Source organism: Suncus etruscus, chromosome 8, assembly GCF_024139225.1.
Source record: "Suncus etruscus isolate mSunEtr1 chromosome 8, mSunEtr1.pri.cur, whole genome shotgun sequence".
In the NCBI taxonomy this organism is placed as follows: domain Eukaryota; kingdom Metazoa; phylum Chordata; class Mammalia; order Eulipotyphla; family Soricidae; genus Suncus; species Suncus etruscus.
Window position 1 is genome coordinate 112,522,657 of NC_064855.1, and position 22,712 is coordinate 112,545,368.

At 38.4% G+C, this 22,712-nt stretch overlaps 1 non-coding gene across 1 annotated transcript; it reads left to right on the plus strand.

Moving 5' to 3' along the window:
* The first annotated feature begins 17,735 nt into the window (after window positions 1-17,735).
* Window positions 17,736-17,868, plus strand: LOC126016612 (small nucleolar RNA SNORA51). The gene has a single exon (XR_007498402.1). It is a non-coding gene; the product is annotated as a small nucleolar RNA SNORA51 (small nucleolar RNA).
* Window positions 17,869-22,712: the final 4,844 nt, after the last annotated feature.

The following is a 22,712-nucleotide window of genomic DNA, read 5'->3' on the forward strand; positions in this document are numbered from 1 at the left end:
CCAGGATGTGTAATTCAAGTGTTTGTCTGCAGCTCTAAAAGGTCTCTGGATTCGGCTGTCTACCAAAAACCATAAGCTGTGAGTAACCCCACTTAGCTGCCTTGAGGAGGTTCTATCCAGTTTTTTTCTCAACCAATTCTCTCTGGCTCTTGTTCTCATCCTGGGTTTTCTCATACTATTAGTTTGTGTGATTCAGATCTTTTTTCTATCCTCCTTCCAACAGACTGATTCCATTCTTACGAATCAATTTCAGCATGTAAATCTGAGTTTAATCAAGATTGCACTTTTCATGCTACCGGAACCCTGCGTCCATGTGGAAACTTTCTTTGGTTTGGAAGAGGCAAGTAGGCTTGGGGTTTTCCTGATATTTCAGTGCTCAAAAACTGATAAAGAAACAAAGCTTCTGAGACAGGCAAGACCCTTCAAAGACAGATAAACAGAAAAGAATCATTAGATGTTTGCTCTTCATCTTTCTGGCTTTCATTTCATTGTGTCTGAGTCAAAAGTTCATTTATTGACATTTCTTTATGCTCATCTGACATGTCACTACAGGGAGCCATAGTGACGTGGATGTATAAATACTTAGGAGAGTGTTTAAACTAGTGGTGGTAGAAATAGTCTCTGCTGCAGGGCGGTGGGTTTTGGGATTAGAAGGACTTTGTTTTTTCCTGAGAAGATGAAGAGCTAATCATGAGATGTTAGACAGCCATTTGAATTGGAAAAGTGTTGGAGCATCTATTTTAGATGAATGTTTTTACCCATGCCCTCAAAATCTTGTATATAAAAAGTGTCCCTTCTTTCCACACATAAGGTCTACTTTGTTGTTCCCCAATAATATGAATAACTGATATCCTCATTCTCCTCTTTGTAGAAACACTGGAACAGCCCACTTACCCCTTTCTATATGCTTCCTACTGAACAAACTAAGACCAGAGACATGCAAGACCATTTGTGAGTCCATGCTTTGTATCTCAGTCACTGGTATCAGTCACAAGGTGACCCACAACCATGTACTGGACCAATGTCCAGTGGTTGGTATCTTTCCTCTCTCATCAAGTGGTCAAAACCTATTACCCTTTGTTTCCAACTCTTCTCATTTCAACGTGATTCTTTTCCATGATGCCGCCATTGTACTACATGGAGATGTTCTCATTTTCATCTTAACTGGAATAAGGCAGCTGGTATTATTCTCAGAGGAAGTAACATGGCTTCCCATCTTGATGGACCTCCCTGGCTTTTCTCCCTCTGCCTGGTCACACACATTCCTGGAGCCATCCTCAGAAACATTTCCTAGCTTTGGTTCTTTCCTCTGTGAAAGCTACTGAACTTGGCTCCTCCAACCTCTTTCCCACACAGTTCAGCTGCCCAAGAACTTTGTCCAATTTGGCCCACTTCTGGAAACCATTTCAGAATCACCCATCCACTGTTTCTCAATAAAGTCCTGGACAGGTCCTCTTTCTACTCTCTTAACTTTAGGCTGGAAACTGCATTTCCCAAAAGCCATGCTAGAAGTTTTTTAGACTTTGTCATAGGGGGAAAAAATCTCGTCACTTTCAAAGTAAAGTTGTTTTGGTGTGCATTCCCCTGATGATCCGTGATCTAAAGCATTTTTAATATGCCTTTTGGCCACTTGTAATTCTTCTTGAAGGAAGTTTCAGTCCATATCTTCTCCCCATATTTTATGGCTTTAGATGTTGTTTTTTTCCTTGAAAAGCTAGGAATTAAGCTTTCATTTGACCCTGCAATTTCACCTCTTGGAATATATTCTAAGGGCCCCAAAACAAAATAAGGAAGATGTGAGTTTCCTTATATCCCTCTGTTCCTTATAGCACTATCCTTAATAGTTAAAATCTGAAAACAATCCAAGTGTATGGTGCATATACACAATGGAATATTACACAGCCATAAAAAAGAGATATAATAAAGCAAATTTCTGCTACACAAATCGATTTGGAGAGTATTGTGTTGAGTGAAGTTAGTCAGAGGGAGCAAAATCTACACTGAATTATCTCTATCATAGGTGAAATCATGAGTGCCCAAAAGACAATGGAAACAAAGAACAAGAAAACTTGGCTCCAGTAGAAAATATTCCACTTAAGAGGTTTGGGGTATAGACATTGAGGAACAAGCGCAAAGAGGGCAATAACTCTGATGGAGGGAAGAGTTTAAGTAGTAGATGGAAGTGGTACTAAAAGGTGGTAAAGTGTTATGGGGGAACATGCCATCAGAACATGTCTGTAAACCACAGTGCAGAATCATTTTTATTAAGTGTTCCTTTTTGATACAAACTTATGGGTGAGAGACAAATGGAGTGGTCTCGAATTGATGGAAAGAAGTGTATACTGGTGAAGGGAGTGGTTTCATTATATGCCTGAAACCAAATCATGAATAATTTTGTAATTACAAGGTCATTACATTCAAAAATATTAAAATAAAAAATTTTAGGAACCAGACTGATAGCACAGTGATTAGGGCATTTTCCTTAGATGAGGCCAACCTGGATTCAATCCCTAGCATCTCATGTTCCTCTGAGCCTTCCAGGAGTAATTTCTGAGCACAGAACCAGGAGTAACTCCTGAACACCACCATGTGTGGCCCAAGCTCCCCCCCCCAATTTTTTTTAATAGAGAAGTCACTATCAGCGTCACATCTGTGACAATCATCAGCAAGTTTGGAGGGTTTCACTTCCTGGAGGGCTTAGGAGATATCCACCAGGAAGGCTGCAAGGCTTCTGAGATCAGTGATTAGTTTCCTGTGCTTCTTCCCAAATTCCGAAGTTCCAAAGCAGCCTTCCTTGATCTTTGTCCTCCATAAAGGTTTTGTAAATGTCTCAAAAGTTCTGTATTCCATCTTTTCTCCTTAGAAATCCCTCAAGTGTTTTTTTTTTCTTATTTCTAATGCAAATTAAGTGACCAATGATTTGGCGAGGGGTTTAAATTAAACCTCAACTTTAAGATCCCTGAGTTACAGCCTTTTGATGTCATTGGTAGTGGTATGAATCTAGAATATTCTGTTTATGATTTTGTTTTCAGTCCACATTCTTATGTACAAGAATTAAACCACAGAGGATTCCTGTTGGGTTGGTTAAGGTTCAGGTATAAATCAAGGTGGCCAGTTCTCTTACTCTAGAGCTCAAAAATAGGGCAACCTCAAAATACTACTCTTTACTCTCCATTAGTTTGGTTTGAACCTATGATTTGGGGACCCAACAAATATTGGTTAACCTTTGAATTATTGCCCCTATCACTTCAGGCAAAAATTCTACAGCCAATTTGACTTCCTTGGCCAAGACTCTATGTCATCCATCCCTCATTCTGTCTTAGTTTCTCTTCCTCTGCTGTTGGTCTGGTCTTGAGCAAACCTCTCCTAGCCCACTTGTTAGTGGATCCTGTCAAGATTATATTGCTAATAAAGAACCTATCAGCAAGTTTAAACTGGAGTATCTTTCTTTTCCCTTCATTCCACTCAAAGTTTATGTTGAACTAGACTTAAAGTTAGGGTGTAATTTGCAAGTGTCAAAGGAAAGTGCTTATACATCAGAAACATAGATAGCATGGGGGCCAGGGTTATAGCACAGCACTAGGGCATTTGCCTTGCACACAGCCTACCCGGGAAGACCCAGGTTCGATTTCCAGCATCCCATATGGTCCCCTGTGCTTATCAGGGGCAATTTCTGAGCAGAGAGCCAGGAGTAACCTCTGAGCACCACCGAGTGTGGCCCAAAAATTAAAAAATAAAAAGCATGCCATGATCAAGATTGTAATAATTTATAGATTATTTAACATAAACATAAAATAGACAAAAACATTTATGACAAAGTACTGTATTGCTGAAGTCACTAGCCCTTTTCACCATCTCTATGATATTGAGACAACTAGATTTAATTTTTCCTTATAAGGTCCAAGTATTGATTTGCTATCCTGAAGTGTCTCTTATTCCATAGACAGGGATCAAAAAAAATGAAGCCCATATACTCTGTTTTATTTGAATCCGCCCTCTGTGATTTCACTTGCTGCTGAAAGACTTCTTTCTTTTCTCTGGCTCCCTTTCTGCTTTCCTCCCTGGAAAATTTCCCTAACCACATGTGTATGTTTAGTTCTACAGACTCTTCTCTTCATTTATGGAAAGCCAATCCATGTGCTCAGTGAGTGCCAATGGTTAAAAAAATCCATGTAGTCCCATGATTTCAGAATTTCTTTCCTCCCAAGTACAGGAAAATCCATTGTCGATGATCCTGCTCCACCCTATTCGTAAGGAAATACTTGTTGCAAAAATTCAAGGCAATCTCACTATGACACCAGCCTCTTCTCTTAATCTTCTGAGGGAAAAACATCTTCTGCTAATAATTACACATGGACATACTTCCTATTCTTCTAGAAAATCTTTTCAAAGCCATTCCACCCACATATCACATTTTCTGCAGGCTGAGTCATACATAAACCCTGTTGTGCCCTCAAAGGAAGAATATCGCACATTTACTCATAGGACCCCTGGCTGGACTGGTCATCCAGCATACCCAGTCTGCCCTTGTCCTGTAAACATATTGGTTAGCACCCGGGCATAATGGCAGTATTATCTAGCTCCATCTTGTTGGACTATCTGCCTTTATTCTTGAGGGGGACAGCCTTACCCCCTCTCTCTTGCCATCAAGTCTTGCTTCATCCACTTCCCAAAACCCAACTGCCTGCTTTCCAACTGGGGTTTCCATGACAACTTCTGCTGATGGTGGTGTGGACTCCAGCATTCATTTAGCCTCTCCTTTGTAGCTTGTCTTTTCCAAACATGCTTGCTTCCTCTCTGTGCTTATACAGTCCTGGATTTTGACCTTGGCCTCTTGGAGGTCAGCTTACATATTGACGCATTTTGTTCTTAAATAAATTCAGCATGAATCAGAAACAAGCTTATAGCTTTAAACCGCCACTAGGTCAGATCTAGAGTCTCCTAACTTGTAGAAAAGATGCCCATTAACTCTCTCTTCTAGAAAACAGGGACCAAATAGGAAGGATTCAAGGGAAGTCTAGTTCCAAAAAGATGTCTGTCTATACACACTTACTCATTTTTCAAGATAATTTTAATTTTAGGTAACTGGAAATTTGTATTTATTTATGTATTTATTTTTGGTTTTTTGGGTCACACAGAGCAGTGCACAAGGATTACTTCTTGTAGCCCTGCACTCAGAAATCACTCTTGGCAGGCTTGGGGGTCCATATGGGATGCCAGAAATCAAATCCAGATCTGTCCTGGGTCAGCCTCAAGTAAGGCAAATGCCCTATCACTGTGCTCTCTCTCTGGCCCCTTGAAATTTTTTTTTAAATTATGGTTGTATAATTCTCCCCCCCCCCACAATGTATGCCCCTGATTGGGATCACCTATTACTCATTCCTCCTTAGTATAAAATATCTTTATTACTCAATGTCAAATTAACAGTCTAAGGTAAAGGTGGGAGGTTGAAATTAAGAAGGCAGACATTTTTTTCAGTGCTGATTATTGAAAGGCAAAAAGGCTGATGATCCAGCAGAAAGAGATCACCTAAATATGAAATTTCCAAGAGTCTCAAGAAATCAGCTTGAAGAATACAAGAGTGTCATTTGTATGAGCTAGGCGTGCTGTGGATCAAGGCAGGAGGGCAGCAAAAGTACAGTTTATAGATTTCTGCAGCTCTTGAGTTGCAGCTTCTGAACCCTAGAAACTTCCTACTCTTTGAGCTTGGAGTTCAGTAAGTAGATTGCTCATGCCTATGTGAGAAAAAACTTGTTCAGAGGCAAAATATCTCCCCTTTGTCCTGCAATCTCAGAGCACTAGCAGAAACCCATTGCAGTTCTAGCACACTCTCTAGAATTGAGGCGTTAGTCCTGCTTTCTTTTCTCATTCTTCTCATTACTCCCCACTTCAGCCTCTTCATAAAAAGTGTATATTAGTCATAATTCATTCCCACAAAGTCCTGTAGGCTGCCATAGCATCCAGAGATATATAGTTGATGACAAACATAAAAAAGGAGCGAGATGCACAGACTATATAGTACACAGAGTGAATAAATCTTTTGCAGTCTTTGAAATACCAGCATCTTTATACTCTGGGGATAAGAAGGATTGTTGGCCTTTACAAGGTCTGAGTGTGGGTCTTTATCCTGTCCCTTATCTTGCCAGATGTCCTGGAGTAAGTTATTTAATCTCACTCAGAGCTTGAATGTACCCCAAGAAGGGACTAAAAATATCTCCCCCTTAGGGTTGTAAAGATTGCAAGATAACGTTTTCAATGTGTCTGGCAAAGTATTACAAACAAATTAAAATTTTAGTTCAGGGTATCTTTAAAATAAGGGGGGGGGCCTTTCTAGAGCTTTGATTTAGAAAGTTTTCTATTTTAATCCCATAATGTATCCAATAAAATCATTGTTGAGTGACTATTTTCCAACAAAATTTGTGTATCATTTTCACACAATTTAATGTAAATGTTGAGGCATATTTTAAGAGAGGGACTTAAACTTAATGTGATAACAAATTGTTGGAACAGAGTCACTTTAAGAGACTCACAATAGCTCTGCACTCATTGGTTGATTTGAAATTTGCTCTACTGTTTCTGAAAAACTAGTCTTGATTCATCTTATAGTCCAAATTCTCTTGAGAGTCCTCCAACCCACACATTTCAATGCAATCAGTATTTATGTGCTACTTCCTGTGTGCAGAGGGCAGAAGCTGGGAGTAGTTATGGAGGAATAAAACTCTATTGTGTTTCAAGGAACAGTAAATGTGGCTGAGAGCCAAAGCATTTGGCAAATGACTAATAGAAAACAATGAAGTGAATGCAATGAACAAGGAAGGTAAGGAATGTGAGAAGAGGGTTTTCCTTCTGGTTGGGAAAACCAATTAGGAGAGGAGATAGGTAGGGTGTGGACATGACCTCAAAGAATGAGCAAGAACCAGGGTAGTAAAGAGGAAAGAAAGAGAAAACCATATAGGGAAAGAAGGGTGAGATCTAGATTATCATACTCAAGAAGACTTGGCTTAAATTATCTCTGAAAGTATCAAATTATTATATTTATGTTACTGAAAAAGACCTGAGAAACCAGTGAACTCATTTCAGCAGGCTATTTTAAGGGTAACTGTGTGAGATATGTTGAGAAATATATTGAGGATTGATTAATAGAGAAACTAAAACGCCATTGTAAAAGTTGGGTTCCAGCACAGGACATGGATATTTCTAGAGGGGTTTGCAGCTTTATGTTCCATTCTCCTACTGTAATCATTATTAAAAATTATTTGGAGGACTCATTAAAATACTGACTGCAGGCTCCTATCCCCCAGCATTTCTGATTATACTGGGTCTGGATAAAACTTAAGAATTGACCTTTCTAGCAGATTACCTAATAGTGTTAATTCTGCTAATGTAAAAATGCACTTGAGGATCCATAGTCCTCTTGCATATTTTTGTTTCTGAAATGAAGCTTTCCATTCCAATGATTGAAGGAACTTTAGAAAATACTAAGATTCTGTTATACCCTAAGATCAGAAGACCCAGAAGCACTGAGAATGCAGAATAGCTATTGGTATTTTTTTAAGTCTCCCAACTGATAGCTCAGATCAACCGTCCTTAAATTTTCTTGTGCAAAAGCCATTGAAATCTTATTTAGAGACAACATCCTTGTCAGTAAATCTGAGGAGGGCTGAGCCATAAGAATAGGTAAGACTCCGAAGCTCTAGGTGAACAGATTCCAATACTACTGGTCTATGAACCACATTTTGAGTAGCAAGATTCTAGAAGATTCTGTATATTTTTATGTAACGTTTCTCTTTAACCTTCTATTTGGTGGTTGATTTAAGACTTTCATTCTCTGTCCCTAGTGCAATATAAAATTATCTCAGCCCCAAACCTATTTGAGTTGTGTCTAAGAGGAACCTCCCAAGGAACTTTGATTTGGTCAGCAGCAGAGACTACTTGGAGTTGAAATTCTAGGCAAATTCTTGCATAGTAGCATTCAGTGTGGTACAACGGAGATGAAGGTATAGAACTTGCTCGGTCCATTGGAAGATATCTGTCCCAGATAACTGCCATACTTGGTGGCCACTCAGATGTCTAATGCTGAGACCACCTGCCCAGTTCTTCAACCCATTCATCTGAACTTTGTTACCTGTAAAATAAAAGTCTATGGGTTGTGAGATCACCCAGAGATTGTATTTCTAAACCCCATGCAGCAGGGTCTGAAGAAGTAGGGTAGCGGTGAAAAAATAATACAACAAACCAGTCAGGAAAGTCAAGGAGTCAGTGAATTTTAAGAGTGGCTTCTTGTGGCTTTTTCCTTACACCGTGTCTCTGAGTCCCAAGCCAAAACTAACTTTTTCTTTATTATATCAATACTCATCCACCTGGAAGGAGAAGGTTGAGAGTGAGACAAAAATACCTATCCAATGGTTATTTACATATCAAAGAAAGAGGTTTAAGGAAGGAGGAAGTGGGAGGAACACCTTTGTTTTGGTTTGATAGCTGGGTGTCATCTTACACTTACCCACCCAATCTCAATAAATTTTTTGCACAAATTATTTTTCACAAATCATTCTTTTTTATTGGCATAATTACCAAAGAGAAGAAGTAAGAAGCATTCAGTGTATCTAAGAGTGATGAAAAAGGTTGAAAGCTAGGAGTAAGAAAAAGGATAAAGAGACATATAAACTAAACGGAAAATGACTATTCAGGATGAATATGTTCTAATAGCCTCTTAGTAGCATTAGCCTAAATGGCTTTTCACTAGGGCATGTGTGTGTGTGTGTGTGTGTGTGTGTGTGTGTGTGTGTGTGTGTGTGTGTACGTGCGCATGCTTGTGTATGTTAAAGGGGCACTGGGGGAAACTTTCTCTCCTTTTCTGTTCTTTAGTGAATTCTGATGATAAAGTAAAGTGCTTTTGGCTCGAAAGCTATATCATTATGAGTTAAAATGAAAATTAATCCAAGGTTGTAACACAAATATTTCCTTACAACCTTGGGTGGATCAACACCAAGGACATCCAAATTTTTTCTATAAAAGGACAATGCCTCAACACAAGCTACCTTGTGCTGGTTATTGAACAAAGGAAATAAAAACATTGTTTTTCTAAACAGTATTTATATTAACAAAATTTTCTGGAAGAGGTAAGCCCTTGAAATTCTTCTTACTGGGCTTTTGTGATATCACCCCTAAACCTAGGTAACTTATAATATATCTACTGGCTCTATGTGGGCGAGGACAGTTATTGCAAATGTTCCAAGAGTGACTTCCAAGTGGATGTGGATATATAGATGCATGCAAAGGTTGCAAGAATTCAGGCCAATCGGGAGAGTCTGAGAGACTCACAAATTTGGGTCACTCTCTCAATTAGCTTAGCTCCTCATCTGTGTGAATATAGAAACAAAAGCTACTTGGAGCCCTTGCGGGTTGGCAGAGCAGCTTAAAATACCCTCCTAAAGAGCTAGTGCTGTAGACTCAAAACAGACTTCCAAAATAAACTCAGCAGGGCAGCACTCAGGGAGTAGAGCCAGCCAGAAACCCTACCCCCTACTCGTTTCCAACGTGAGATGTCTGAAACTTCAATGCTGTTGACTATTACAGTCCTGCTCTATGAGCCTGGAAGGAATCAGTCATTCTCAACTGCAGTCAACAGTCCTACCATTCCAGATGCGAGCTTTCACGAGCCCTTCACACTCCCCCTCTTCGGTTAGTCATGACTGATCATACTTTTGTGGAGGGAATTAAGGTGTGCTTTACTCGCAAACACGTGTTCCTGGAACAACCAAGTATATGACACAGGAAGTCTTGGATGCTGAAAGTTGCCAGGGACATGAGGGAGTGAAGTGTATGGTTATGAGTACAAGCAAGTCTCACAGACCGAAATCTAAATTCTGGCCTGTTTGTCTCAGCTGTTTCTACCACCAGAGCAAACTTTTTTTTTTTTTGTTTTGGAGCATAAGTACAGATCATCTGTTGTGCTTTAAAGTGGGTGGGTTTTTTTTTTAAAGGAGCTAATTTCGTTGTGCAATACCATCAAGAGAAGCCACTTGTAATTTATATTTAGGTGTGTTGTATGTTCTTTCACTTTTGGCAATGATGAATCATATTCATCTTCATTTTATTATATAACTCTATGCTTACAAGAAGGACTCCAGGACCAGGCCTTGCAGACGTAGTCTCTATTCATCTTTATTCCAACTCTGACCTTCTTTCCTGGAAGATTCTGGATCCCAGGTCTTTTACTGGAAAAAAAAGAAATGACACTAACTCTTCTGGGTTGATTTGGGAATTTCCAGATTATCACTGAAAGTCCTATGTTCCTAAAATAACCCAATTACTATTTAGTTTGTCCAGAACATTGGGACAACTGGTCACCCTCACAGGTCTGAATACTTTCGTATTTTTGGTCTAAGGTATGAGCGTGTGGGCATTAACTGTGAGTCCTGATGGCTTTGGATTCTATTTAGATCTTGATCCAATTAGTAAATCAGGAAATGCCCATGCCCTAAAGTCAGTAAGCAGATATGGGAGCACAAAGTTCTGTTCTGTTCATTGAGAGGAGGATCAGTATTCCTCTCATATGGAGATATAGACTTTATAAGAGATCCCATAGAGAGGGAGGTTGTGTAGCCACATGACAAAGGCTCCTCTGGTTGAAACCGGGATTTGTTATGGGTGGTCAGAATGTGGGTAGGAAGAAAATAAGCAGATTTGGAAACTCAGCTGAGATAAAATATGAATCATGTCACATATTCTGTTTGGGTCACAAATTAGTACTTCTCATGCAGCCTCACTTGCTTGACATTGAAATAGAGATCATGAGTTTTAACCCTGAAAACTTCAAAATACTCATTCAATTCCAATTGACTTGTCCTAGACTTCAGGTCAATGTAGTTCTGTTGGCCCTGGGCCAGGTTTATGTTATATCTAGACTGGTACTAAGTACATCCCATAGTCAGAAAATGTATGCACTATAATCAGTGGTATGCATATATAAATTAACTTTTCCTAATTTTTGTTTTTTATTTGTTTTTGGGCCACACCCATTGACACTCAGGGGTTACTCCTGGCTATGAGCTCAGACATTGCTCCTGGCTTGGGGGACCATATGGGATGCCAGGGGATCAAACCACAGTCTGTCCTAGGCTAGCACTTGCAAGGCAGACACCTTACCTCTAGTGCCACCGCTCTAGCCCCTATAAATTTACTTTTCTATAAGTGAGCTAAATTTCTTATAAGTTGTTATTTGCTCTGGGAGAAATTTTCGTAGGGAAAACTGTTTCTGAAGAAAAAAATTGGGATGTACTGTCATCTTAGTTTCATGAAGAGTTGTCCAGGCAGTGTGTTCTGTTCTTAGTCATTCTGAAGCAGGGGTACTTTGCATGAAAGCCATTGTTTCTGGACCTATGGGAATTGGTTGATCTTTCCTTACCTAGTAACTAACACTTATACCTGTTTCTAATGGCCAGAGTCATATTACAAGTTCCTCTGTTTTGTTTTTGTTTTTGTTTTTTTTTTTGGCCTAATCCTACACCTCTGGAGTCCATTGAACCTTTGCACAACTTGACTATCTTTTCTGCTGCAATGTGAGAAAGAATCAATTAGCACATTTTAGACCCTTTTTATTTAAACATGCAAGAGCATAGTCTAAATTGCTGTAAATATTCTAGGTTTCCAGTCAAGATAAGCATGAGCTCTGAGAACTATAGGTTCCCTCTTACTGTCTCTGAGGTATTTCTGCACCTCATATCTGCCTTTTCCTTCCCCCCAAATAATTTCAACCTTGTAATAGACTGGACCAATGATATTCAAGTGGCCCTGTTTTATGCTCTTCTGTGCCACACCTCTAAGGGTTCATGATTCAGTTCTTTTTATTTAAACGAGAAAATCTATTAAGCTTATATAAGTTCCTATGTACTTCCTTGCTATAGATCCAAAATAAAGATTTTATGGTTTGAGTCCTGCAAGCTTGACCTTTCTATCTTTCCAAATAAACTCTTTTGTTTATTTTTATTTATTTATTTATTTATTTAATATTTATTTATTTATTTATTTAATGGTTTTTGGGCCACACCCGGTGATGCTCAGGGGTTACACCTGGCTATGAGCTCAGAAATCACTCCTGGCTTAGGGGACCATATGGGATCGAATCACAGTTCACCCTAGGTCAGCCACTTGCAAGGCAAACACCCTACCACTGCACCACCACTTCGGCCCCCCAAATAAACTCTTGTTTGTTTTTTTGGGGGGCCATACCAGGCAGAAATCAAGGATTACTCCTGGCTCTGTGCTAATAAATCATTCCTTGAAGGCTCAGGGGACCATATGGGTTGCTGCGTCAGCTATATGCAAGCAGGTAAATGCCCTACCTGCTGTGCTATTGCTCCAGCCTCAAAGAAGCTCTTTTTAAAACAACATTTCTCCTTTCCTTTTTCTCCTCTCTCTTCCTCTTTTCTCCTCCTCTCCCCACTCTCTTCTCCTTTGCCACCTCTCTCTCATTCTGTCTCTTACAAATATAATATGCTTTTGCATGAGCAGAAGGTATTACTCTGTTTACTCATTCAAGTGACAATAACTGCCATAACATATCAAACCCTAAACTTCAGTGACTTAATGTAATCAATGTTGGTTCTCATTTTTGGAACAGTTCAATGCAAGGGAAGAATGAGAGATTGTTCTATTTGGACAGGGATCTAGGAAATACGCCACTTTCCACTTTGGATTTCTAAGAGAAGGTGTAAAGGTGCATCCATTATCTTGGGAGGGACACATAGTACTAGACTTTATAATCCTTTGTGAGTGCTAGTCATATGCCTCCCCCAGAATCAAAAGGACTAGAAAATGTAACTCTTGCCAGCCTTGCTACTTCCCAACCACAATTCTAGTTAGGGTCTCTCCTGATGAGCTGAGTTAGCAGACTTCTAGAATGTATTAGGCTATGGTGTTGGGCATTTGGAATTGTAAAACAGTGGTTAAGACTTGGGCTTTAAACTCAGGGTTTTTCTTAAATATAAAGCTATTAACCTTTACACACTGTTCTACCTGGAGCAATAAGATACAGCCTTGGATCTTGACTTTATGAGTAATGAATACAGGGCCGGGTAGGTGGCGCTGGAGGTAAGGTGTCTGCCTTGCAAGCGCTAGCCAAGGAAGGACCTCGGTTCGATCCCCCGGTGTCCCATATGGTCCCCCCAAGCCAGGGGCGATTTCTGAGCGCATAGCCAGGAGTAACCCCTGAGCGTCAAACGGGTGTGGCCCAAAAAAAAAAAAATAAAAATAAAAAAAAAAAAATGAGTAATGAATACAGAGGGAAAAAAAAGCTAAGCATCAAGTTTTATGGTGAAGAGGATCTTTAGCTTGCCTGTATAATAATTTCCCCCAGTGAATAAGAATAAAAAATGAGACCTAGAAAATTGAAATATCTTGCCCACAAGCTCTGAGCAATTCATCTCAGAGCCAAGTTCAAGCCTTCCATTTACATCTTCTATCCCTTACCATATTCTGATTTATAAAAATCTTCATGATGTCTGTGAAACATGTTGGAGTTTCTAAGTTCAGCCTTTTAAAATTCTTTTCAAGTTAAGAAAATAATGCTGAAGGCAAATAGAATTTGTGGTGTTTTTGTAGAGAACCCATCAGCATTCGTTATTCTATCTACAGAATCTATAGACATTATTGCTTCATGGCAAAATTCTTCTGCTCATTGGGGTGTTATTTTACACTCTCTTTAATATTTATTTCCCTGCCCTTGACACTTCAGATCACATGACTACACGTTTCCAACTTACCCTCTGGTAGTAATATACACCAGATCCAAATTGGCCCTCTTGCAATTCTTGTAGATCTCAGAAGATTGTAGAACATTTGATTCAACTTGCTGTGTTCTCTACCATGTCACCAAAGCTCATGGCCATAGCTGTAAATGAGTTTAGCCTGTACTTAAAAACATAATTATTACAGCTGCTCTCCAAATACCCAAGTATATTACCCCCAATGGGCCAATTCCATACAATCTGTCAGCTCTAACTGGCTTGGCATTGTCAGCTTTTTATACAGAGATAGAACAGGGCTTGGCAATTTCTGAAGAGTTAATCCAGATCCAACAATTTGTAAGAATGGGCTATACCCAGAATATAATGAAATATTTTTCTAAATTGAGATTTCCTTCCATGGAGATGCTTCTGAGTGGAAAACATTTAACTCTAGATACTCTCAAATTCTTTTGTTGTTGTTGTTGTTTCTTTATTTGCCACACCCAGTGACGATCAGGGGTTACTCCTGTCTATGCACTCAGAAATTGCTCCTGGCTTGGGGGACCAGATGAGATGCCAGGGGATAGAATCGAGGTCCATCCTAGGTTAGCGCATGCAAGGCAAATGCCCTACCACTTTGCAACCACTCTGACCCTACTCTCAAATTCTTAAATACTTCTTAGATACAGGTTCTTGAGTCTATTCAGGATCTTCCAAATATCTCTCTTATGAGATGTGAAAGTATTAGAATAAATAAGAATTAAGGGGAGGATTGGTTTATATTGATGGTAATCTCATTAGTAGGAAAAACCGAGTTTTCATTGGCTTGCCATTAATAATGCCTCAATCTGGAACTTTTCAGCAAATTGTGTTTTTGCCAACAAAGTCCATTGCTTGATATGTTTTTAAAAAAGTCAAGTTTTGGGTTATTTTACTAAGGAAAGCTGTATAAACTGTGCTTTATAAAGTTAATATTATCAAAGCATAGGTCCACCCTGGACTAGATCACATGAAAGCAGCATTTCTAATTCAGGTCGGTTTGTGGTGTGGGGTCTTATGGATATGCATGTTTATGTGCCTAAATGTACTCATACACACACGTCAAAATAGCTCATAAACAAATGAAAAAGACTATCACTATAACCAAATTACCAGTATATAAATTTCTCTCTTCTGGCTAAATTAAAATTCCTTGGAGCATCTCAGCCTCCACTGTAATCTAAAGCCATACACTAAGATGCTCAAATGGAAGAAACAGAGTAAAATGGGAGTCCTGATTCCTTAATATATAAATAAACTTTTTTCTACCATCCTAGACTTGGATATTTTAGCTACCTCTCAGTATTCAGATTTGTTTCCTCAGAAAGCTACTAAGACACTAATTTATTTTCCTTAGACATGTTTCAGATTATACTGAACTGGCCAAGTTTCTCCAAAGTTGATAAAAAAAATTTTTTATTCCATGTGGCTGGAATCAGTCCCAATGAGATTTTTCACCAAGAGCAAAAATACTTTGTGTGTGTATCAAAAACAGTTGGAAAAAGCTGGCTATGCTTTTGTGCACCAATATTGTCAGAAGGACATTCCATTGAATTCAATGGCATTTGTAATGGGTAGAGCCAGAAAGACCCAATTTAAGCTGGTCCAAGAACCATGTCTCTTGCTCTGGATTCTAAGTATGAGTTAATATTGTTCTATTACACACCGACTTTCTGTGTAATACTTGTGTGTAATATAAATGTGTAATATATGCAATATATCATGTGGCTCTTCACTTAGTTATTAAGAAAAGACATTATAAGACTCAACATAAGGTCACTCTGCCCAGCATTAGAATTTAATATCTAAATAAGTCATAGTCATTACAGTGGAGATAATATTTTGTTGTCTAGTGGAGGAGACCCATATGCTACCATTTATATTCAAAATGGGATATAATGTACTTAGGACACAAGTGGTGTTATTCTATTTCACATTTCTGGGAGGTTGTGTAGAAGATTTCCTGTGTGAATGTCAGCCCTTTGAGTAATAACACAAGTATGCTTTGGAGATGGGCATCATGATTGTTCCAGTCATAGGAGAGTCAGAAAATAATTTTTCATGGATTTGGAACACATGAACCTGGAATGGTGAGTAGGTTGGCACAACATGAATGGGAAAAACAACATTGCATGGGAAAAAATTATGCAGAGTAGTAAAACACTGCTTCATATAATAGAAGAGTTAAGTGAACAATGGCAATGATTCATGGTAAGAGATTATTTTTTTAAGGAGTCAGCATCCAGAAAGGAAGTGCCTGATATGATAAATAAATTTTAAATATAAATATGGGGCCCGGAGAGATAGCACAGCGGTGTTTGCCTTGCAAGCAGCTGATCCAGGACCAAAGGTGGTTGGTTCAAATCCTGGTGTACCATATGGTCCCCCGTGCCTGCCAGGAGCTATTTCTGAACAGACAGCCAGGAGTAACGCCTGAGCACCGCTGGGTGTGACCCAAAAACCAAAAATAAATAAATAAATAAATAAATAAATAAATAAATAAATAAATAAATAAATAAATATGTTTAGTGCTGCAAAGTCATTAAAAGTCGTTTAAATATGGTGGAGAGCTTCTGAAAACTTGCTTTGGGTGTCATATAGATGAAAATTTGTGTAGGTTAAGAGCAGAGGAGTGAGCTGTTGAAATAACCCAATAGAGAAGTAATGATAATTGAAGTTAGGGGATGAAGTGAACACAGATTAAAGACATCTCACAGAGGAAATCCATAGACACCTAGTAAAAGATAACAACTGAACTTACGAGGGCTGATCACCACATGGGTGACTCATAAACTATTATCTATGGGAGGGACTCAGTACATCGGTAATTCTAGGGATAACATTGCCTGGGTTGAGAGCATGTGGAATTAGAAATGGGGAGATTACTAGAAGGGCAATAGGGATAGGTTGGGAGAAAAGGATAGAAGTCTAGGCTACAAAATCAGTAAATAAATAATGGAGAACCATCAATGTTTAGAGAATGGTGAAAAATATTCTTCAACTTCCTTACTACTCCCTTCTGTCCATTCTAAAATAACCTGTGATGGTTTAACTTTCACAAAGCTACCACTTGGATTCTGTTCAGTCTTACTGTCAGGTTGAATTACCACTTATGTGGCCCTCTACTTGATTATGCCAATAGCAAGCGTCTTTCTGAGGCTTCTCTGCTTTTTTTTCCCTGATTGCTTCTAGTTAAAAGTTGAATAGACTTTCTCCTGGGCTCCAGTACAACACAATTCAGTGAAAAATTATGCTTGGCCCCAATAAAGCCCTGTGGTCTTGTAAAAATAAATAATCATTTCTTATTTTCTTTTTTATTTCTATTTACAAGCAACTATATAAATACCTAGGCAAAATTAATTTTGAAGTATTTTGAGATGAAGTAAAATATTAATTCTTGTACCTATACTTAACAAACATTAAATTTGTTTCTTCACCAATTTCCAAGCCAGACCCTACAAAATCAGAAGAGACTGTATTCAGTCTTTATTGCTGTGGTGCTTATCGGTTATTTAATTCGATTTTTTTTTGTGTGTGTATTGTTGTGGTATTTTAATTACTTTTTTCACATCCTCTCTCAAACTGAGGTTGGAAGCCTCTAGACAGGACTCTGCCTATTTTCAGCATATTTGATTTTTGATTGAGAAGAGGACATATTAGGTGATGGGTATTCCCCTGATTTAATGTGAATATGTACCCAAAATACTACAGTGAAAGATATGTAAGCCATTATGAAAAAAAAATTGTGTTTTTAATCAGAAATTTTCTTTGACTTACATGTATTATTATTATATCAATTATATTATATGTTATGTTATGTCACTATATTATGTTATATTAGTTTACCTCATTATGTTAATCAATTTTGTCCTTTAAATGAATTCTTACTTTAAAAAAACAAAAACAAAAAAAAAACAACTTTAGTTTGCTTTGAAGAAAAAAAAATAAAATAAATAAAAGATAAGATAAGGCCTCCCAAATCTTACCACAGGCTGTGCTCTTTACACTGGCTGTATAGAAAGAGGAGGTACAGTAAAGGTACCCCATATACACCTCAACACAGGCCCCTTGCCGGGTATGTATTGTGAATTGGGGGACAAAAAAAAAAAAAAAGAAGAGACTGTATTCAAATGTAATTTGCTTTATTCTATTGAATGAAGGATGAGAGAATTGGGCCCCAGGAAATAAAAATAATCTGACCAAAGTTATGGAGCCTTTGGAAGCTATGCCTACCTTTCTTCCAGTTTGTTTTGGAATACTTGGGGGAATCTTTGGTTTCCTATATCCCTATAGATTTCTTGGGATTCCTGTGGAGATATAAAAATAGTGAAGAGAATATTAGGTATCAGTTGTTATGTAATAGATTTCCACTAACTTAGAGGCCTACCCAATGCCTACCAATTTAGCTTGCACATTTATGTAAATTAGAAATAAATATTGAACAACTAGGCTGGCTTCTTAGTTCACAAGGGTATAGGGATAAGTATGGTATTACTAAACAGTCTGTATTTTCATCTGGAGACTCACCCGAGGATGAACTGACCTGCCAGCTCCATTGCATTGATAACAGAATTACCTCTTTATTGTTGCAGTTTTGAGGTACATTTTTCCCCTGCCTGCTAACTGGGGGTTGAAATCATTCATGGTTTATGCCATCTCCTGAGTTCTCTCTCAAGGACATCTTATTTTTCAAACTCTACCTATTGGCTAGAAAGTTCTGAATATATTTGTGAACCCAATTTCAGAAAGATGTTAGAAACAGCTTCAGATCTCATATACTCCTGAAGGGAAAGCTTGAACAGGACATGACACCAGGGAATGGAGAAGAGGGGGCTTTTGGTGACATCATGGTAGATTTTGTGAGGAGAGAGTCATTAACAATAGTCCAATTGACTCTCAGCCTCTCTAATGATAATTGCACTGTTCTCTTACAGAGGGTCTGTCAGGCTCTCAATTGTCTGTGGAAACTAGACCCTAAGTATCTTCAGTAGACACTGTCAGTCCTACAGTGGGTTAGAGGACAGGATAATAATGTTGGGAAAAATGTGTATATAAATGTGTGTGTGTGTGTGTGTGTGTGTGTGTGTGTGTGTGTAGGTGGTGAACCTTTCCGACAGCACATCCAGGGACACTGTCTGCTATTGTAGCATTTTCTGAAGTGGCTTTTTCCTGAATTGTTGGTACACTCTGTGACATGAGTCACGCTGTCTCTTTATTAAAAATCCATCTTCTCCAGCTGAGGCAAAACAAATATTTATCCACATCTAACTCTGGTTCCTGCCATGGCAAATGTCTGTGCCTTCTCCATGTAACTTCCCAAACCCACCAAGAATGGCTATACCCAGAAGTTAACTCCGATTCTCCTTGGGGCTCTGGAGAATGGACATCTAGAAGTTTCTCTCAGTGTTCCAGACTCCCTCTTGGGATGAGTCTTGCACATTGCCACCTGACAAAGCTTTCTCAATCTCTACTTTGGATATTTTATTTACTTGACCTTTCAGTAGCAATTTTCATGCTTCAGCTCATACTGGAATACTGGCTGAACTTTTTGACACACCCCCCACTCACCATTCACCAATTTCCTTAACATACTGAAATTTCCTATTGATATTTAACACCCAACACATTTGTGTGTGAACAATAACAGTTGCCACATGCCTATTAGTGGGGATGATGAGATTTATAATAAATAATACAGTGGTAGAGAAAGACAAAAAAAGGACTTTTTAATTTACATTTTATCACATTTTCTTTTTGTCTTTGCCCCTTTTCTTTTCTTAGTGTTTAAAATTCAGGACATGGGATTAAATAGGCCTGTATCTTAATCTTCTCTTTACCACTCTCTACATGTGTAGTAACTTCTGTGATATTAATTTTTCTCATATTTAAGTGAGGATAAGGACCATCTTCTTGGCTGCTAAAAGATGTCAGTACCAAAAGAAATTAAGAAATAAGTGGTATCCTAAAATACTCCAGCCATTATCTAACCCTGAAACCTTCATTTAGCAAGGCCCACCCCCATCAGTGACGAAGTTCCTAAAAATTGGGAAAACCTTCCAACTCTGACGCATTGGTCCAAATTTTTTTGAATTTATTTGTACTATATTATTTTTCTTTTCTCTTCTCTCTTATCTTTATTTCTCCCTTACTCTCTTTCTTAAGCTATATCTAAGCTAAGTATTTATTTTAATTCAACCATTTCTTTTTTTATTTTATTTAAACACCTTGATTACATACATGATTGTGTTTGGGTTTCAGTCATGTAAAGAACACCCCCCATCACCAGTGCAACATTCCCATCACCAATGTCCCAAGTCTCCCTCCTCCCCACCCGACCCCCGCCTGTACTCTAAACAGGCTCTCCATTTCCCTCATACATTTTCATTATTAGGACAGTTCAAAATGTAGTTATTTTTCTAACTAAACTCATCACTCTTTGTGGTGAGCTTCCTGAGGTGAACTGGAACTTCCAGCTCTTTTCTCTTTTGTGTCTGAAAATTATTATTGAAAGAATGTCTTTAATTTTTCTTAAAACCCATAGATGAGTGAGACCATTCTGCGTTTTTCTCTCTCTCTCTGACTTATTTTACTCAGCATAATAGATTCCGTGTACATCCATGTATAGGAAAATTTTATGACTTCATCTCTCCTGACAGCTGCATAATATTCCATTGTGTATATGTACCAAGAGCTCAGACCCACCCTATTAGGGTCAGACCTCTAACAATAACTTAAGAATATATCACTAATCTATGTCTTTATGTGGGCAGGAGCATATAGAGGACTCCTTTCTGAAGGCCAAATCTAAATTGTTAACAATCTATGCCTAAAGTGTATATAGCCTCTCCTATATATTATCCCGCCTCCCCCGTTTCAAAAATCCTCTATCACTTGACCCCCCCCATCCCAATTCAATAACCCTCCTTAGTTAATGCTCTTTACCCTCAGTTCTTAACTCGTTAGGCATGAAGACCGACCTCCTTCCCCAATAAACTACTACCACTGGTAAGGAAAAGGACACCCTCTTAGCACTACATCTCATCCCTCAGCAAGAAGCTACAACTCCTGCTGACTCATGCTCTGTGGCCCACCTTCTCGCCTCCCCCCCAAATGTGGACTGTTGCTTGATACCAGATTCAGCTCCAGAAGGACCCCAAATGCAAAGATTCTACCCAATCCCCTTCTGTTGCAAATAATTTCTCAATCTAAAAAAGCCCAGGGTGTTTGATGAAAGTGTGCCCTGGATTCCATCCCCCTACGAGAATATCTCAAAAGACTTACTGGGGAAACCTATATTTTCTTTATATATTTAATACTTCAATAATAGTATCTCTTAGACTGTTTATTCCCAAATGTAAGGTAGTCACATCACTTTTTTCTTTACTTTTTAAATTTATTTGTATTTATTTCTTCTATTTTATATATGTGCATGTGGGTGTATGTGTGTTTTTTTTCTTTTTTCTCTTCTTTAACTTCACATGTTTTGTTTCTTCTTGGTACAAAAACCTACAGGAAAAAGTCTGGCCTGGGATAAAAGCTCAGGTCAAAACCAGGGCACAGAGATTGTGTATTCTATCATTCATTCTTACCTCCAAATGCACCAGCAATATAATATGACACCTTTCCTCATTTCAAAGGCATACTAAAAGAGGGAAAATTTTATATAGAAACAAGCTCTAGGGATAAGAGTTCACACCTTTTATAATACAAGGGCACCTCCCACCTTGAACATGTGTCATGTGGACCCAACTTAGACTCCATGTGATCAGATATCAACCATCCAATCCCAAACCCAAACTCCAGATGTAGAACTGACACAGTTCTCTGCAACTGCACCAGGAACCAAACTTTCTCTGAAAAACTCTTAATACTGCTCTGGCACCAACATGCACTCATTCTGACAATGAGGAAATGGCAACAACTTGATCTAAGAGCATGTTGTCTTATCTCATCACCTAACAGTATGATGAAATTAGAAGACACGTCATTCTTTGATCTGTACAAAAACCAAGATCACTAACTACAGAAGACCGACCAAGATCACTAACTACAGAAGACCGACTTTGACAACCATGATGGGGCAGAACTTATTCTGAGACCAAAAGAAAGACCCTAGCCTATGTTTCAGCCTATGATCTGTACAATAAACAAGACCTCTAATTACAGAGGTCTGACTGTGACAACTGCAACTGAGCAGAACTTCTGGAAACATAATGAGAGACTCTATCCTAGGCTTTGTTCTAGTATCTGAGCAAAAACCAAGACCACCATTACCAAAGACTGATTAAAACAACAGTGATGGAACAGAACTTCTAGAACCGTAAAGAAAGAATCTACCCTAGGCTTCATCCTATGACCTGTGCAAATACGAAGATCTCTAGTTACAGAGGCCTGATTTTATTATCCACAACTGAGTGGAAAGTTTCCTGGCACCATAAAAAGACCTACAGATGTGAAAAAGAACATGTTCAGAGCCTGTAGTTATTCCCATGACAGTATGCTTCAAAGGCAGAGAATCTCTATATCTCTTAGACCAAGGGAATTCCCTTTCCAATCTCCCCAATATTTACTGTGCCTATGCAAAATAAGTACAATTTTTGTTTGTTTGTTTGTTTTTTCTTTTTATTTCATGCTCGTGGTTATTGTTTGGTTGTTGTCTTTATTGCTGTGGTGCTTTTTTGTAGTCACTGGTTTTGGTTTTTGTTTTATTTTTGTTTTTATTGTTGTGTTTTGTTTTTTTTTGTTTCCTTTTTTGTATTTTTTGTCTTTTGTTATGTTTTTCTTCTTTTTCCATTCTTCTTTTAAATTTATATCTATAACTTCTAAATGGACTCCTCCTGTTTTTTTTTCCAAACATAACCACATAACTTGAATTATCTTGTTCTGCCTCATAAATTGAGGGGGGGGGGAAAGGATAGTACCAAGACCAAACAGTCATATGAACAT